The sequence below is a fragment of the Acomys minous genome, assembly GCF_964271855.1.
Source record: "Acomys minous genome assembly, chromosome: 7".
Taxonomy (NCBI): domain Eukaryota; kingdom Metazoa; phylum Chordata; class Mammalia; order Rodentia; family Muridae; genus Acomys; species Acomys minous.
Genome location: NC_140488.1, coordinates 111,350,224 through 111,367,777, shown reverse-complemented (window position 1 = coordinate 111,367,777; position 17,554 = coordinate 111,350,224). Strand labels below are relative to the sequence as shown.

Here is a 17,554-nt window from a genome sequence, read left to right as displayed (position 1 = left end):
TGGCAGGGCTACGAGGAAGGGACCTCAGAAGGCTAGAATTTGCTTCGCTCGGACCCAGGCCGAAACTGGCGAGGGGCTTTTATTAGAGTCGCTGTTTGTGAACCTTTCCCAGCACTCCAGAAACTGTTAGTCGCCATGAAGAATTTGGGCACACTGTTCTGCAGCCGATCCGAAAGTTGGCGGGACATGTGAGCTGGGGTCGGAGTACCCATGAGTGCATACGCACGTGTCAAATGCAAGGACCCGGGATGGATCAGCGGGCTGGGAGTGACTGGGCTGAAAGCCAGCAAACACCTGGGAACACCCTAGGCCTCAGGGCAGGCGACACCCTTCGGAACCCCGACTCTCTCCTCCCCATATACCCCCCTTCCCCGGCCCGCATGCGGTCGGCCTCTGTGGCGGAAGCACGGTCCAACTCCTTGAAAGTAAACTTGCCGCGAGCTGCCAAGGCTGGGAGAGAGGGAGCGAGCTGGCGGGGGTGTCTGCGTCGGGGAGGCCGGGAAGGCTAGTGTCAAGTTTCAGCCCCTAATGACAATCGATGGCGAGGTGCCAAGGCTCTGAACGGCTTGAGGGGAGCGGGGGTGGGGTGGGGTGGGGGAAGGCGCGGGTTGAGTGAGAGGGACCACGCCATAAGGGCCCAACTTGCAAACCCCGAGACGCAAGGCGCCCACGAGGGCTGTGGGAGGGGGCGGGGGCGGGGGCGGGAGAGGGGGCGGGCGGGGGCGGGCGCTCGAGGAGCCGCGGGAGTGGAAAGGAGCGCAAGCATCTTCCGCAATCCATTCATGCACTGAAGCGCATGCAGAGCTGCTGCTCGCTGCCATTGTTACTCGCGGGCGGTGTGGGAGCCGAGCCTCCACTCTGGCGAGAGATAAATGGCCTCTGACAGCCCCTCCTCGCCAAGAGAGCTCCTCGGATTTCACCGCGCGGCGGCTCTCAGGTCTGTGCCTCGCTCGCTTCCCTGTGAGAACCTCCCCACCCTCCCTTCTCCCGGACTCTGTCCTCCGCCCTCTCTGGCCCGGCCAGAGCCTCCCCTCCGACCGCGGCAGGGGGGAGCTCTGCGCACAGCCTCGGGTCGCCTCCCCAGCCAGAGGTTACGAAGTGGGGGCACCGAGGGGACCCGGGGCCCGCGGGTGGGGAGAAGCAGCTAGCGCCCCCCGCCCGGGTTCCGTTCCTCCGCCTGAGCGCCCCGCCTCCGCGCCCACAAGATGGATCAGGCTACCGTGCGGAGAGCGGGCTGTAAATATTTTAAAAGTCTCTCGCGCGCCGGCGGTAATGGCTTTCGCAGTTGGAATGTGTGCTAGGGAAAGAGGAAGGGCGACGTTTGTGCTATGTTGCGGGTTGGGGGGATTGTTTCTATATCCTCTCCCTAGGTTCGGGGTGGGCTGTACAGCCAGGATCCCCGGTTTCCTGCCCCGCCGCGTCCCGTGATAGCATCAAGAACACCAGTCGTTAGGAAAATTGAGTATATAGCAGGGCGACAAAAGGCCCAGTCGAGGTGACTCCAGAGCCACTCTCCTCTCCGAGGGAGGTCTCTCAAGGTCTTGGGGCGTGGAGTGGCCCGAAACCTCTGGTCCAGGACCCCTTCTCACCGGTGATCCGGGGAGGGCGGGAAACGCACAAATAAGAGCTCCCTGAGTTTGCGTGGTCACTAAAGCCGGGGTTTGGGTTTTTCCAGCGGGTACGGGTCCCGTTTGTATCTTTAGTCCCCTTCCCAACTCCCCCGTAAAGCCTCCGACCCATTCAAGGCGTCACCGCTTCGCATTTGAATCTGAAAGTAGCTTTGTGGCGACTTAGGGTCGAAACCTGGGAGGAGGGAGCGGGAAAAGGTCGGGACGCAGAGAGGGTAATGCCCAGGCTTGGTGGCAGTCACATGTGGGGGGTCACCCTTTTGCTTCCTTGGTTAGTGTAGGCTTGGAATCATCAAGGCTGGAAGCCCAGCCCGATAGGAGAGGGTGGGGGAGGGGTTCCAATTTTCTCTGTCGGGAGAGACTTAATGGGCCCACCACAGGGTGTGCGAAGGGTAAGGTGGTCGCCTTTGCTAGCAGCAGCTTCCTGGCAGGGCAGGGGTGCCGAGTTGGGGCGGGCTAGGTACACCAGGTTCTCACGAAAGGTTCTAGGAGTGTGGGCCTAAGCTAGGACTGCCCATCTGTATCTTCCACCTTGCTCGCTCCCTGGCCCGCCAAAGAGTGGGTGCGGGAGGCTTTTTCGGGGCGCGCCAGGGCTGCCCTAGACGGTCTAGTGCGTAGAGCACTCGGTTCTGGCAGCTCCGCTTCCAAGGGCTTGAGTTGCGCCCTTCTCGCTTGTTTGTCTCGTGTGAGCCTCGTAAACCGCCCTGATTTATTACCCAGACTAAATGCTTAATTTGTGAATATGAAACAGATTAAAAAGGGCGGGGGGGGGGAGGGGGCTTGAGGTCCGCATATTTTAGCAATCAGACCAAAGCGGTCCGGCAGATGTTTCAAATTTGTCGACATTTTCAGGCTCATGTGGAAAGCCAGTGAGAATGGTCAAGAGGTCCTTTTTCCGTCCTTCAACCTGAGAACTTGGCGGCGATCAAAAGGAGGTGATTAGTAGCTACACAAACAAGACGCCAGCAGTCAAGGAGTTAACAGAGGCTGAGCTCTTTCTTCACCTCCAGAATTGGGGTGGAGGGGATGGGCATCCCCCCCCCCCAGGGTCACAAAGGCAAGCTGATCACAAAGCCTGGAGGGGGCCTAGCTAAAAAAAAAAAAAAAAGGCCCAAGTATTAGAAGGTAACTCCATAGAACAAAGTCGAGGGTCCATTAAAAGTTAAATCAGTAAATAAACTTCAGTGGCGATAAAACAAATAAGAAAGATGGCAACTCCAACTTAAAAAATAACCAACAGATAATAGAATAAACAGCTTTGATGTGGCCTAACCATGTGCTTTCGCTTTAGGCAGGTCCCCACAGTGAGCGGCCCAAGGCGGGCCTCTGGGGAGCACCCTCTCTCTCTTTGAAAAGACCCCGTGTGTACAGGCAGCGCTTTTTGGCGTTTGTCATTTGGGAGTAACTTCGCACATCAAAGGCGACCACAGTGTTCTTTTCAGCTCCCTGGTTCCAGGCGCCCAGTGAAGCAGATACAATTTCTATAAATTGGCCTTCTCCTCTGGGGTTTTGATTGATCATCACCATATGAGATTATTGAAAGTCTAATGTCTTATTTCACTTTCTCCGAGGGGTGAGGAGGGGGAAACAGTTTATTGGAAGTCGGGCCACGTGAAGACTCCTGTGTTGTGCAATAGCAATTTCCATTAGCCTGGATTTGTCAGCCTCCTGGAACTGCCATGTATTTCCTGCTGGTGCCTGGGTCCACTCCCCTTCCCCTCTGGGTATGCCTTGGCTGTTCACAGGTATAGTCCAAACTAGAGCCTTTCTATTGGGGAGGAAGAAATGGCTGTTGACTAAATACAAAAGATGTCTTTTTAAAGCATATTTAGTCCCATGCCAAACATCCCTTCTTTAGCCTTTGTTTTCCATTCCAAACTTTTTTGTCCCCCTTCTGCCTGGATACGATCTTTCACTTTATTAAAGTTGATTATGGCTCCTCTGTCTTGTCCTGCGCCAGACAAAGAAGGCTTAGGGAAAGTCAAAGAATGCGTTAATTATATGTTCCTTGTAAACTGACTTTTCATTTCCCCCTAACACATTTAGCTGGCTTGGTGTTTAGTTTAACACTCAATTGCTGCAAATATGCTGCTTAAAATGCTGTCTTTATTAAAACAAATAAATGAATTCAAAGACCTTTCTAATTTCAACTCGCGTGGGCTAGAAACAGAAGTGAAAACTGGAAGGAAAGAGTATAAGCCAGAGAAAGGTGGCAGGGAGGCTGGGGAGAGAAAATACACACACACACACACACACACACACACACACACACACACACACAGTATTCCTTTTGCCGTCCTTCCCTGCAGCCATGTTAAAGTGGTCCATACAATTGTCCCTGCCTGAGCCCTGAAGCTTGCCAGCCTGCCTGGATTTTCCGCCCCTTGGTGCCTAAGGCGATCATTAGCTGAGAATGGACAGCCCTCTACCTGCTGGCCGCCAGTCACTTACCAGCCCCAGCCGGGGGAGTCTGGCTACAGGCTTCTCCATCAGGCCTGGGTCCCATTTGTACGACCTGAGAGGGGTCCTTGGTTTTTGCCCCTGGGTGAGTTGCTACCTAATTAAACTCACCCAGGGCAGCTTGCACTAAATATACGTAGGCTGAGAGGATGCTGGGAGGAAAAGGCAGTCATTACTTAAGCGGAGAAAGTGACTTTTCTGAGAGGGAAGAAAGGGACCCTTCTGATCACTTTGTTTACCCTTAAGCAGAGCTTCAGAGGCCTCATCAATGCCCACACTGAAATAAGGAGAAATGGGAGCAAAGGGGGAAATCCAGAGACCACGCGCCCCTAAACCAGGCCCGTGTCACCATGTGGAAGCAAGAGGGGGGTGTTTATCAGAGCTCTAGACAATGCTGGCTGCAGGAAGGGAAAAAATAAAAAGACTCAAGCGCCCTAGTAGCTTTGGAGCAGGGCTCCTCCTGTGCTATGGGCCCGTGTACTCAGGAGCTGGAACTGTATAAATGGCCACTGGGACAGACAGAAACAGATGTGTCCAAGAACCCAAAGACTGAGTGTGTATGGTAAAGTTATGCAGACCACGGAGAAACAGGCGTCTGGGCAGCTGAAGCCCAAGGCCCTATTAGGGCCTGGGCCCAGGCAGGTTCATGATGCTCAGAACTGGGGGTGAAGGGACAGCCTGCAGACCAAGGTAGCTGCAGAGCTTGGGTCTTCTTGAGCCCTGGGGAATTTAGAGGGTGGAAACATCAGGTCATGGAGAAAAAGAAAGAAAGAAAAAAGGCACAAATACAAAGCACAGGTAAATAGATTTAGGGGGCTCCAGTGACTTCTGATTGGAGAAAGGGGTTCTTTCTGGCCTAATATTTTAGCCATTTGGCATTTATTAAGCACTTGCTTTATGCAAAGCAATATGCTAGGCATCCGGAGCCACAAGGGCTAGAATCCTCAAATGACCCAGCAGGGGAGACTCCATCCTTTTCTGTGCAAAATAGTGAAGGACTGTGGGTGAGCTGCTGAGGAGGAGGAAGAGGGGGGGGGGGAGGAGAGGGAGGAGGAGGAGGAGGAAGAGGAAGCCAGTCACTCCCTGAGAGCTCCACTTTTACCTTTAGCCTTCAGCTGGATTCCAGCAGGGAGGTTAGGCTACTGGCGGCCTGCGTGCAGCAAGGAACCTCTACCCCCAACGTGAACTGAACCCCACTGGGACTCAGCTCCAGGGCCTTCCAGATTGTTCGTCTGGATGGTGGCAGAGGTCACGTGGGGCCCTTTGCTTCACCTTCCTTAGTAAGCCTGCCTAAGTTTATTTCCCCTGGGGAGCAGGCCAGAGAGATTTTTGATACAAATCAAGAAGGCAGCTTTTCAAGTCCGGACTAGGCTGCACTGGAGCCCCAGACCAAGAGAAAAGAGTAGCATTCACAGCCTCCTTCCCTCCCCACTTTCTATTTAGTTCTCTCCCCCCCCCCCCCCCCGCCTCGTGTCCCCCCCCAACCCGGAACTTGATAAGGGAATACTGTCACCCTTACCAAAACAAACTTGGGATTCTCCAAGGCCTCTAATTGTGAGGGGAGGCTCCCAGGAGAGAATTCCAACTGGTTTAAATACACCCCCCCTCCCCGGGGCACACTCCCTCCTTGCCCCCTAGATTCCACTTGCGCCTTGGGGTGGTTCAGTGTGATCACAGGTGCCCCCCTTCAAGCCATCTGGCCTGGGCCCAGCCTTTGCTCTTGGTTTCCCTAAGCACTGGCTAAACATGCTGAAACCTTCAAAGCGCATTCCGAAACACTACTGGGGAACTGTAGGGAAGTACAAACAAAGAGGCTAGGAGCGCGGAACAGTTAGCTTACTGAGTCTGTGGGCCAACAGGGCTGGCCCAAGTTCAGTCAGACTCTTTGGCGCTGGGCCAGTCAGAGTTGGCACTGTGCCCTCTCCAGCCCACTACTCAGACCTCATTGCCCCCAAATTTGGCCAAACTCCCCACCCCCACCCCCACCCCAGCTAGCCTAAGTCCCAGGAAGCCCTCTCAGAACAATACTTCCCCATTTAGGGTTAGGCACATAGTTGCAGGCTTCCTAAGAGTGAATGAATTGTCAAAGAGCAGGATTCCTTCCTTCCTCAGAGTGGCCTGGGGACTGAGGGTGGCTTGTGTTCCCTGCCTGGTAGCTTCAGGATTTGAGTAGCTGTGAACGCTTGGTAACATAGACCCTGTGCTACATAAAAAAAAAGTATGGTGATGCTCTGTGTATGTCAAGGTTCGTAAGCAGAAGTTCCCTGAGTCCTGGGATTACAGGTGTATACCACCATAGCCAAGCAATGTGTGCATTTTGAAACAGGGTCTTGTGCTAGCCAGAGCTCATGGGATCCAGAGGATTGCCTAACTTAGCTTGTTATGTAACCGGGACTGCGGGCTTATGCTGCCATACCTAGCTAGGAATTTTCTTCTTCTCCTTCTCCTTCTTTTTCTTCTTCTTCTTCTTCTCTTCTTCTTCATCCCAGTATTGGGATTGAACTCAAGGGTCTCCATACATGTTAGGGAAGTTCCTCAGCACAGAGCTTTAGCCATCTTTACAGTTTTTCTTTTGAGACAAGGTCTCTATACCTTGCCTAGGCTGGCTTTGAACTCAAAATCTTTCCGCCTCATCCTCCTAAGTTACAGGTAAGATGACAAATTCAGCTTACCTATGGGTGCTTATGTTGTGCATCGCTTCACCCACTGAACCCTTTCCCAGCCCTAAGAATATTTTTGAGGGGGTGGGGTGGGTTTTGAGACAAGGTTTCTCTCTGTAGCCTTGGCTGTCCTGGAACTCACTCTGTAGACTAGACTGGTCTCCAATTCACAGAGATCTGCCTGCCTTTCTGTATCCCTGAGTGCTGGGGTTAAAGGCGTGCACTATCATCGCCTGGCCAAGAATGTCTTGTTTCCGCTAAAGTACAGTGGTGTGTTTTTGCCCACATTCCACTTACATACAAACACCTTTAGCCCAGTCTGCTAAATGGGAACTTTTGTGCCAGGCCAAAAATTCTAAGTTTATCAAAGGGTGTTGGGTGAGAAATGTCTGCCTCTCCCACCCATTTCTACCTCTCTTCAGGATCACTGCTCCCAGTTTCCTGCCTATACTTTTTAGGATAGTTAAAAAGGAAAAAAAAATGTTGTCCTGAAAAAGAGAGGGTTGGAAAAATAGAGTTTTATCTTGAAGCCCAAACCCACAGAAAATCAAAAGACCTGTGCAATGAATACCCATATTTATTGGAAGGCATATTTTCAAAAGCACAATATTTATTTAACTCACCTATTCCAAAGAATTGGAAAGCCTTCAGAGGTCTGAACCAGTTGAACTTTCTCTTATACTTATGGAGGAATGCATTACTTTCATAGATGCAACAATTTCGTATTCCTCACTTTGACTTCCAGTGCCAAGTGTGGTGGCTCATTTGGGCAATTCTGGCATTCTCGAAGCTGAGGCAGGAGGATTACTCTGAGTACAAATTCAGCTAGGCTATAGACTGAGAGAGACCTTGTTTCAACAACAAACAAGAACAGCAGGCATATTATACATATACTCCAGCATTTGGGAGGTAGAGTCAGGAGGATCAGTAGTTCAAGGTCATTTTCACCTATCTAGTGGGTTCTTGCTCACCTGGAAGAAGAGAATTGGCCCCTGCAATTTATGCTTTGACCTCTCTACTCATACCCTGGCAACTGGCACTGTTGAATTCCCCATAAGTAGATAAATATAATAATAAAAATAATTAAATGGGCATAATAGTAACACTCTAGAGGTGGAGGTACATATGAGTTTGAGGTCAGCTTGAGATGAGATGTGTGTGTGTGTGTGTGTGTGTGTCACACGCATATGGCAGCATCTGGATGGTAGGAGTTGCTCAGTGGCTTGTATGAGGTCCTGGGTTTTATCTATCCCCAGCACTAAAAGAATAAAAACAGAAAAGATGATGTGGGGAGAGGTCATATGACTCTGACCATTCTATAGCCAGCTGTCCTACTGATAGAAGCATCTTAGAAGACAGAGCTTGCTGTTACATAGAGACCCAGAGAGCCAGTTCCCTTTCAGGGAGATGCCTTGGCTCACAAAGGGGCTTGGGGGGGGTCACAAAATTAAGGGTTGTTAGGCGTGGTGGTACATGCCTTTAATCCCAGCACTCAGGAGGCAGAGGCAGGTGGATCTCTGTGAGGCCAGCCTGGTCTACAGGGTGAGTTCCAGGACAGCTAGGGCTACATAGTAAGACCCTGTCTGGGGAAACAAACAAATAGGAAACAAAGCTGAGGGTCAGATGGAGGAAGCATGTATGACTCCAGAAACCTCCCACTGTCCTGCAAGTGAGAGAGTTTTGTGGGGCCTGCTCCCTGCACCTGATAAAATTGCCCAGGATATACTCTCATAGGATATGTTGAGTAGTAAATGCCTTAAGAGCCCAAGGAAAGACAAAGGAATTTGTTTTAAAGGTATACTTTGCTCTGCGCTAGAAAACACCTCACCTAATGTTAGGCTTTGAAGGCAGTAATATCTGCTCTTGACATTGTGGTGTTTCTGCCATATAATTTAATTAACGTGTGATGCAGGCACAGTGCCAGACTCAAACGTTCTGACAGCTCTTAGAAGCCACCTAAATCCCTTTGAAGTCCTTCCCGACACCCCAGTAACATACACACAAAGCCATTATGGTTCAAGACAGCCCCTGATATGGGGTGCAGAATTTTATCAGCAATTACACCATTTGCAATTGTCCTGCCCCCCCCCCCATCAAAATGGTTTGTTTTAGCTGGGTGAGGTGGCATGTACCTACCCATAGTCCAAACTATTGGGGAGATTGAAGCAGGAGGATCACTTGGGTTTAGAAATTGAAGGCTAATATGATGGACACTCTGTCTGTCTGTCTGTCTGTCTGTCTGTCCCACCCCCCACCCCCGCGCGCGCGCGGGCGCGCGCGCGCGTGTGTGTGTTTCTCTGTCTCTCACTGTCTTTCTTTTGGGGATTGAGTCTTACTATTTATTATGGTTCGTGTTGGCCTTGAACTTGCTATGTAAACTAGGCTGGCCTGGAATTCTTGGACATCCTTCTGCCCTAGTCTCCCAAGTGCTGGTATTATAGACGTGTACTACCATACCCGAAAAGATTACAGCCCTTTAAAAAATTGTTTTCTTCTAAGAGTTCACCTATCACAAAGCTACTGAGCTTTGCACATACATTAGAGCACAAATGAGATAGAAGATTTACTAAGGAGAAAAAGAATTATACCTATATATCTGTATACAATTATTTAATGCCTGGCACCCTCCTCTCAATGCTTTGGGCCCTGAACGGTGTCTTTGCGCACTGAACAGTATCAAAAAATTTCACTTTACTAAAAATGGAGAATAAATACATGAGCAACAAAAGAACATTGCAAGTTGTGCTAAACTAATAAGGGTAAGAAAAAAAGAGAAATAGTATATTATTTTAGAAGGTAGCGAGTGAGTCTTGGGTAGGCAGAGGAGTATGCTTAGGTGGTGTGTTAGCTCTTGCTGCAATCCAGCTGTGTAAAAAGTCACCCACAGCCCAGATAAGCTGTTAATTTGGGGGGAGGGGGCGTGTTGTTGGTCAGATGGGTTTGGTTGATGAGGAGAAGGCTTGACCGTAAGTAATAGCTGAGTCCAAATTAACTCCATGTGTCTTTCATCCTCCATGGATGAATGGGCCAGTTGGGCGCAATGGCAAAAATGGTAAGAGCGCAGAATGAGAACACAAAGGCTCGTAAGTCTTCCCCTCAGAAGTTGTCACTGGTACTTTGCTGACATTTCATTGGTTCAAAGGAATTCTGTGATCTGGTGTCAGTGGGTTGGGGAAGTAGGCCTCACCTTTAGCGAAATGAGTTGCAGAGTCATCATGGTGCAGATAGGGAGAGGGAGGGTGGGACGGTGGACTGGGTGGGGAGTAGCCCAATCTGAAACAGATGGCTCAAACCAAAACTGTGTATCTCTAGCTATGACATTTATATATACAAATGCATATATCAAATGATAAAACCGCCTTTGGTGGAGTCTTGTGTTTTAGATTAAATTTAAATAAACCCATATGATAATTACACATCAGCATCCCTATGGTGGCTTATGGATCATTGTTACCAACTTCAGGAAACCTGGGAATACAGGCCTTGCCAATGCTCAGAGAGAAGTGGGTCTTGAGGGAGACTGTTCTTGCCTTCTGGTCCTTTGATGCAGAGAGCAGGGGTGGGGGGAAAAGACCAGTGGAGACCCCTGAGCCAGGAATTGTCTCTGCTGACTTCTGTGCATGTCTTGGAATGGCACCAATGTGTTTGCTACTCTGCTGCCAGCAAGCCCTTCAGTTGGTCTCCATGGCTGCCCAGGACCTAGGGCAAGGATGAAGGATGCGAGTTGCTCTTTGCTGCTCCTTGCTCCCTGTACCTACCCTGCCTTTGTCTTGCTGTTCTTGAGTAATTTAGGGGTCCCTCCTCCTCCTCCTTTTAATTCTTCCTCTTCCTCCTCTTCCTCCTCCTCCTCCTCCACTTGATTTGCCTTCCCTCAGTGAATTCCTCCCATGCTCCACAGCAGCCAGCCAAAGCGCTGTAAGCTGGCCCCTTCTCTTTAGGGAAAGGTCGTTGTTCAATTGATTCCCACAGCTAATGGAATCTAATCACCAAAGCCTGGAGTGATTGCAATCAGAGGAATCCACCCGGTGAGAAAGAATCTAAGTTTTCCTCTTGTAGGCAGAGCAGTGAGAGTGAGACTCTGAGGCAGGCACGGGCTGTACCAGGTCCCTGTTTGGATTCAGAACATCTCTTACTTGGGTGTTCAGATTCCTGCCTTCAAAGTCATGTGTGGTGATTGGCCTTTCTGTGAGGAAACCTAGCCTACAAGTGGAAGTGGGACTGCTTCCAAACCAGGCACCATCAGGGTGGAGCGTGTTGGGCATTCACACAACTGCAACCTGATCTCTGAGCTCATCGGCAAGCCGGGTTTGATTTCACTGTGTTCACCTTGAACCTAGCACTGTTGGATCCTTCCCCTCATCTGTGTGCCCCACCCCTGCACACTCCCTCAGTATATATCTTTCTGCAGTTCTTTCCCAGAGGCCCTCCTGTGGTTTTGGCCTCCTTTCCCTGTTGATGATGCTGATGATGGTGATGATGGTGATGGTGATGGTGACGGTGACAGTGAACACGGATGGGTCTGGGAGATTTATTTTGAGTGAAACACAGTAGTTATTTAGAAAAGTGCACACATCATTAGCATATAGCTGGATCAGTACACTCACGTAACTGGTACCCACATCAGGATTCAGAATCCCCAGCACCTCCAAATCCTCCTCAGGTCTTCAAGCAGGCACCTCAACTTTTCTTACACAACAGTGGGCTGGCATTCTCACTTTTGAGAGGCATTGCCGCTCTATCCTGATTCCTATTAGCAATCAGTTAGCCTCCCTGGATTTGGGGCTTTTGTAGAAAAGAAAGGTACAGGAGGGTACTGTGTGTCTGGCTTCTTTCCCTCTGCACTATGTTTGTGAGTTCTGTACATATTATGTGTAGAACAATTGCTCCATTCTCCCTACTGTATCATATCCGCTGTGTAAATACAAATTTTATTCATTTACTGTTTCACTGCCAATGGGCATTTGGATAGTTTTGCTTTGGAGTCTTTACTAATGATGTAGCTGTGGATGTTTTGTGTATATACCCTGTAGCATCTACATTTCTGCTATGTGGGTGTAACCAGTAATTGAATTGCCAGGGCCATAGGTTTTTGCCAGCTTTAGTTGTTGTTGTTGTTGTTGTTGCTGCTGCTGCTGCTTTGTGGTACTGAGGATTGAACTCAGAGCCTTGAATGTAAGTTTTCTACCACCTGACTGTGTAGTCAGGCTGAAAAATGTCCCAGGCTGGTCTTGAACCCTAAACCCTCCTGTCTTTTAAGTGTTGGGCAGTTTTAGAAAAGAGGGGCATAGAGCCAATGGAAGTGTTATAACACCAATTCTGTCCTTTAACCCAGCATGGTAGTACATAACAATATCAGCACTTACGAGGTGAAAAGGGGAGGATCAGAAGTACAGGCCAGCCTCCACTACCACAGGTTAGCCTCCACTACCACAGGTTAGCCTCCACTACCACAGGTTAGCCTCCACTACCACAGGTTAGCCTCCACTACTACAGGCCAGCCTTCACTACCATAGGCTAGCCTCCACTAGTACAGCTTAGCCTCCACTACTGCAAGCCAGCCTCTACTACTACAGGCCAGCCACCACTCCTTAGCAAGTTGGGTTCCTTGACATCCTGTCTTCAAAACCAACACCAACAACAAAACAGGCTGGAGAGATGGCTCAGCAGATCAATGGCTACTCTTCTAAAGGACCCAGGTTTGATTCCCAGCACCCACACCTGTCTATAAATCTAGTTTCAGGGGGGATCAAAACGCCATCTTCTGGCCTCCTTGGGCACTGCATGCAAGTAGTATACAAACATATGTTCAGGCAAAACACCCATATACATAAACTAAAACAAAAAATTAACAAAATTTTATGTCTTAGTTGTGTAAGGGTAAAACAGTCTTCTCGGAGTCTGGAGAAGTAAATTTTGTCATTTGTGGCTAGTATCAGCTAGTTGTTTTCCTGCCATTTTGGATAACATAGTGAGACTCCATCTTAAAAAGAAAGGGGAAAGGGAAGAAAAAAGAGGGGGAAAAAAAAAAAGGTTTACATTTAATGCGATGAGCATATCCACAAGTGACTTTCTCATCCCTTTTGGTTGTCTTATAAATAACCTGGCTGCGTAGAAGGGCCCACTGGCTGGCTCACACACCAGTGGCCTCAGGGCTGCCTAGGATGGGATGTCAGTTTAGAATGCAGAGTTCTGGCCTTGTGCCGGAAACTTCTGACTTGTAGGCCTGGGGTGGGGCCTGGGAATCTCCATCTTTAACAGTCTGACTGTGATGCCTCGCTAGGTTTTGAAATTAGAATGTTCTCTTCTTGGAAGTGAGGCAATGCCAGGGGCCCCAGTTTGGATGCAGAGATGAGGTGTGATCTGAGGCCTCTCACCAGGTATGTGATGACTTAGTGGGATCTATTTGGATTACTTGTGCTGGGCAACAAATTGCCCAGAACTTCACTTAAGGCATTTATTTATTTATTTGGACAGTGTCACGCTCTATAGTCCTTGCTGGCTTTCTTGCAGCTCATTCTGTAGACCAGACTGGCCTCAAACTCACAGAGGAGATCCATCTGCCTCTGCCTTTTGAGTGTTGGGTTTAAAAGTGTGTATTACTATGCCCATTGAGAGTTGACTTCTTGGTGACATTAGGGATGTGGGGACAAGAAAGCCAAGAAGAAACAATGTGGCCTTTTCTGATGTAGTAGTCATTGTCTTACTGTGTCACCTCTGGTATACTGAAAACACTCAAAAGCCCAGCTACCTTGGAAGGCGTATAGCCCACCTCATGGTGGAAGACTGTGACGGTCAATAGGTAAGAGTGTTTGAAAGCAGCACTGTACGTCTTGAGCTTACACGGATTCAGTGGAGTCGACTCTGGATAGCCCTAGACCCACGGAGCTCCTTTAACCTGAGCCCTAGGAGCTCACAGCAAAGTCAGTCCCAGGCACCCCGTTCCAGTTGCAGGTGTTGGTGTCGGCGGTGGGTCATAGAAATGTAGAGACCGGTCAGGGTTTCTCAGCTCCCGGTCTTCTCTAGTCACTTTGGATAGAGTTCACTAAAACAGCGGGGCCCCGTCCGATGCTGAACACCTTAGCTCCCCAGAGAGGGTAGTCAGATCCAACTTGGCCTCTCTTGGTTCCTTGTGACCCCAATATCAGCCCTTCCACTAAGCCTAGTTTCAACCGGTTTGGAATGGAGACCCACTTGTGGGGTGATTGCTAGAGAGCAGTTTTGTTGGCGAGCTTCTTCTGCCTCCCTTGGCTTTCCGGACTTGGTTTTCCTCCTTCTGGTTTTGATGACACTGGGGGAAGGTCATGCAGAGAGAGCTCTTGGGGAAGCTCCTGGGGAGGAAAGGATGGCTGGCTTCTCACGAGCGGTCCACAGGACTCATCTGAGGCGGCATGAAGAGGGATCTGGGGCCCCATGCAGTGCCAGATTGGGCAGAAAGGCACCGTGAAGGGCAGAACAGCAGAGGACGGAGCCATTATTGGCCTGCTCCTATGTGCTGGTATTTATGAAGGTGGTCATTGACCTCTTCGAAAGGGACAGAAAAGAAGCCATCTTCGGTACTCTGAGGAGACTGCTCTCCCAGGCCTTCCTGCCTTTTCCTCCTGGGGCTCTCCAGCTGCTACATCAGCACTCCTCCTCTACTGGCATCACATTTAGCAACTGTCTTGTTCAGGGCTGGGGATCAAAGAGCTCACAGTAATGTGGAAGTTAACTCCTCACCCCCATAGTGTGTATTCCTTGTATTTCATGGCACACAGCCTTAATGCCTGGAAATGGTTGCATTGGGTATATGTGTTATCTTTTCTTTCTTTCTTTTTTCTTTTCTTTTCTTTTTTTTTTTTTTTTGAGACAAGGTCTTATGTAGTCCGAGCTGGCCTCAAACTTGCTATGTAGCTGAGAATGACCTTGAGTTTCTGATCCTCTTGCCTCCACCTCTTGAATGCTGGAATTATAGAATTGTAGACACACACTGCTGTGCTTTGTATTTGCGTGTGTGTGTGTGTGTGTGTGTGTGTATGTATGTGTGCACGCGTGTGTGTGCCCATGAGTTTTTCTTCAGACACTATCCACCTTGTACATTTTTATTATTATTGCCTTGCTGGGTGTGTTCAAGGACGCATATGTAGACAACTCTGTGGGGTCAGTTCTTTCCTGCCGCTTTTCTATGGCTTCGGGCTTGTGCAGCAAAGGCCTTTCAGGCATCTTGGTCTCTCTACCTTTTTTTTTTTTTTTTTTTTTTTTTTTTTTGAGACAGGGTCTCTTACTGGCCTAGAACTCCATAACAATTAGGCTCAGAGTGAGCCATAGATGAGATCTGCCTGTTTATACGTGTGTGTGTGTGTGTGTGTGTGTGTGTGTGTGTGTGTGTGTGTTCTAACTTAGCTCCCTCTGTCTTGCAAGCATACCAACCGAGCTATCTCCCAGCCTCTGTGCCCAGTCTTAAGCAGTGCTGTGGACGGAAGCCGGGTATTTATGAGTGGTAGGGGAATACCTTACCAACTGAGTTGCATCTTCAGCCCTCTGTGTTGCCATTGATGAACACATACCTCACGTCCCAGGGTAAGCACCCTAGGGATTCATGGCAAGGACTGGGCTACAGGGCAGGCTGCTGCCTAGTCTCCGTGCCTCAGTTTCCTTATTTGTAAAATGAGGGTAAAGAGGCGCCCGGAGGGGTGCCCTTAACCAGGTTGGTCCCCACTTGTTATGGATTGGCATAAGTGAGAGTATAGAAAGAGACCAAAGTCCCCTGGATGGAGAATGAGAAAGCATGAGGCCAGGGGTGGGAACTGTATTTAAGCACCCTTCCTCGGCATCATATAGAGGATAGAGGAAACACTGTGTGTGTCAGAATCCACTAAGTCTGTGACCTTAGGATAGCTACCAAAAATCTCAGGCCCTCTCTGTCTTCTATGTTTTTAAGAAACTGTTTTTTTTTTTTAAAAGATTTGTTTATTTATTACATATACAGTGTTCTGCCTGCATGTACACCTGCATACCAGAAGGAACCAGATCTCATGATAGATGGTTTGAGCCACCATGTGGTTGCTGGGGATTGAACTCAGGACCTCTGGCAGAACAGACGGTGCTCTTAACCACTGAGCCATCTCTTAAGAAACTGTTTTGATAGGTAGCCTAGGGTAGCCTTGTACTCCTGTATCTCTTAGCTGACTTTGACTTTTTTTTTTTTTTAAGGCATGGTCTCACCATGTAGCTTTGGCTGTCCTGGAATGCTTGCTATGTAGACCAGGCTGGCCTCAACACTCAGAGACCACTTGTCTCTGCCTCAGGAGTGCTGGGATTAAAGATGTGCACTACCACTCCAGGCTTGGCTCTGAATTTATGAATCTCCTTCCTCAGACTCTCGAGTGCTGGGATTATAGGAATGAGCCACTGTGCCTGGCCTCAGTTCTATCACCTATTAAAATAAGGTCATGGCCGTGCCTCATTTTGACCACATATTCATGAACGTTACATAAAGGAATGCATTAAGTGAACATCTCATTCTTCATAGGCTTTACCACGGAGGAGCATAAATGAAATTAGGAAACAAATGAAGGCTCTGTTTCTACTGGTTCACAGCTGTGCATCCAGAGGGTGTTTTTGTTGTTGCGGCTGCTATTGCTGCCAAGCTGGGGAACGGACACAGGGCCTTGTAAATACCAGGCAACTGCTTTACCCCGAGCTACACCCTAGCTCCCAAGGCAGCGTTTGATTTATAGCTATCTGGAGATCTGATTTACATAGGCTTATTAGAGGCAGAAATGGTGGCGCACACCTTTAATCCCAGCACTCCAGAGGTAGAGAGGTGGGCAGATCCTCTGTGAGTCTGAGGCTAGTCTGGTCTACAAAGAAATGGAGCCTACAGAGGTTGCTGGAGAGGTGGCTTAGTGGTTAAATGTGACTATGCCCTTCTAGAGGGCTGGGGTTTGGTCCCCAACATAATACAATGGTGACTCACAGCTAGCTGCCTTGGGTACACACAATTAAATCTCTCTCTCAATCTCTCTCTCCCTTCCCCGCCCCCTCCCCCCTCTCCTCACCTTTCTGGCCTGGAACTCAGTTCCTACATCAGGCTCACAGAGATCTACCCGCCTCTGCCTTCTGAGTGCTGGGAATGAAACCAGGTGCCACCACATCTGCCTTTGCCTCTGTTCTTTAATATATTCCCTGATGGATGGTGTATTGTTATGGCAACCAAAAGCAGAGTAAGACAGGGCCACATCCTCATAGTTGGATGAATGTCTGGTCAGTTCCTCTGTGGGATGCAACAGGGCTAGCTCCTAGAACTGGAGTCAGTGAGAGGGCAGTTCAAGATGGCGCCCGGAACCGTCTGGCAGTTGATGCACATTGTCAGCTGGGATAGAACTGCAGCGCTTCTTTCAGTGCTTTCCTGTCCTCTAGTAGATGAGACTGGCTTTGCTTCTGTGGCAGTTTCAGAACTGCACCAGAGGGCGAAGGAAAAGGCGGCAGCGGGAAGGCCTTTTCAGGTGTCACCATGCCCTGCAGAGATTTTAATTTTAATTATGTGTATCTGTGCAGGAGCATGGTGTGTGTGTGTGTGTGTGTGTGTGTGTGTGTGTGTGTGTGTGTGTGTGTGCGCGCGTGCGCGCGCGCGCTCGAACCTTCAGAGGCCAGAAGGCTGCATCTGATCCCAAGTAGCTGAGTTACACTGGGTTTGGGAGTGAGGTGGTTTTTCTGTTGTTTTGTTTGGAGACCTTATACTCAACTAGCTTGTCATCTTCTTTCCTCTGCTGCTGCCTGGCCACTCCGACGACAAGTGTGAGGTAATTACAGGTAACTGGGGAGCCG

The 17,554-nt window shown here is 49.4% G+C and overlaps 1 protein-coding gene across 2 annotated transcripts in view; it reads left to right on the top strand.

Moving 5' to 3' along the window:
* BCOR (BCL6 corepressor) overlaps positions 1 to 17,554 on the top strand; it is a 115,200-nt gene that overhangs the window by 28,368 nt on the left and 69,278 nt on the right. Inside the window, exon 1 of one of the 2 annotated variants that reach the window (XM_084790794.1) lies at positions 757 to 937. The exons of the other annotated variant lie outside the window; for it this stretch is intronic. The gene's annotated coding sequence lies outside the window, so the exon portion shown is untranslated. Of the gene's footprint in view, positions 1 to 756; positions 938 to 17,554 lie in introns of those variants that run through there. 2 annotated transcript variants of the gene reach the window in all.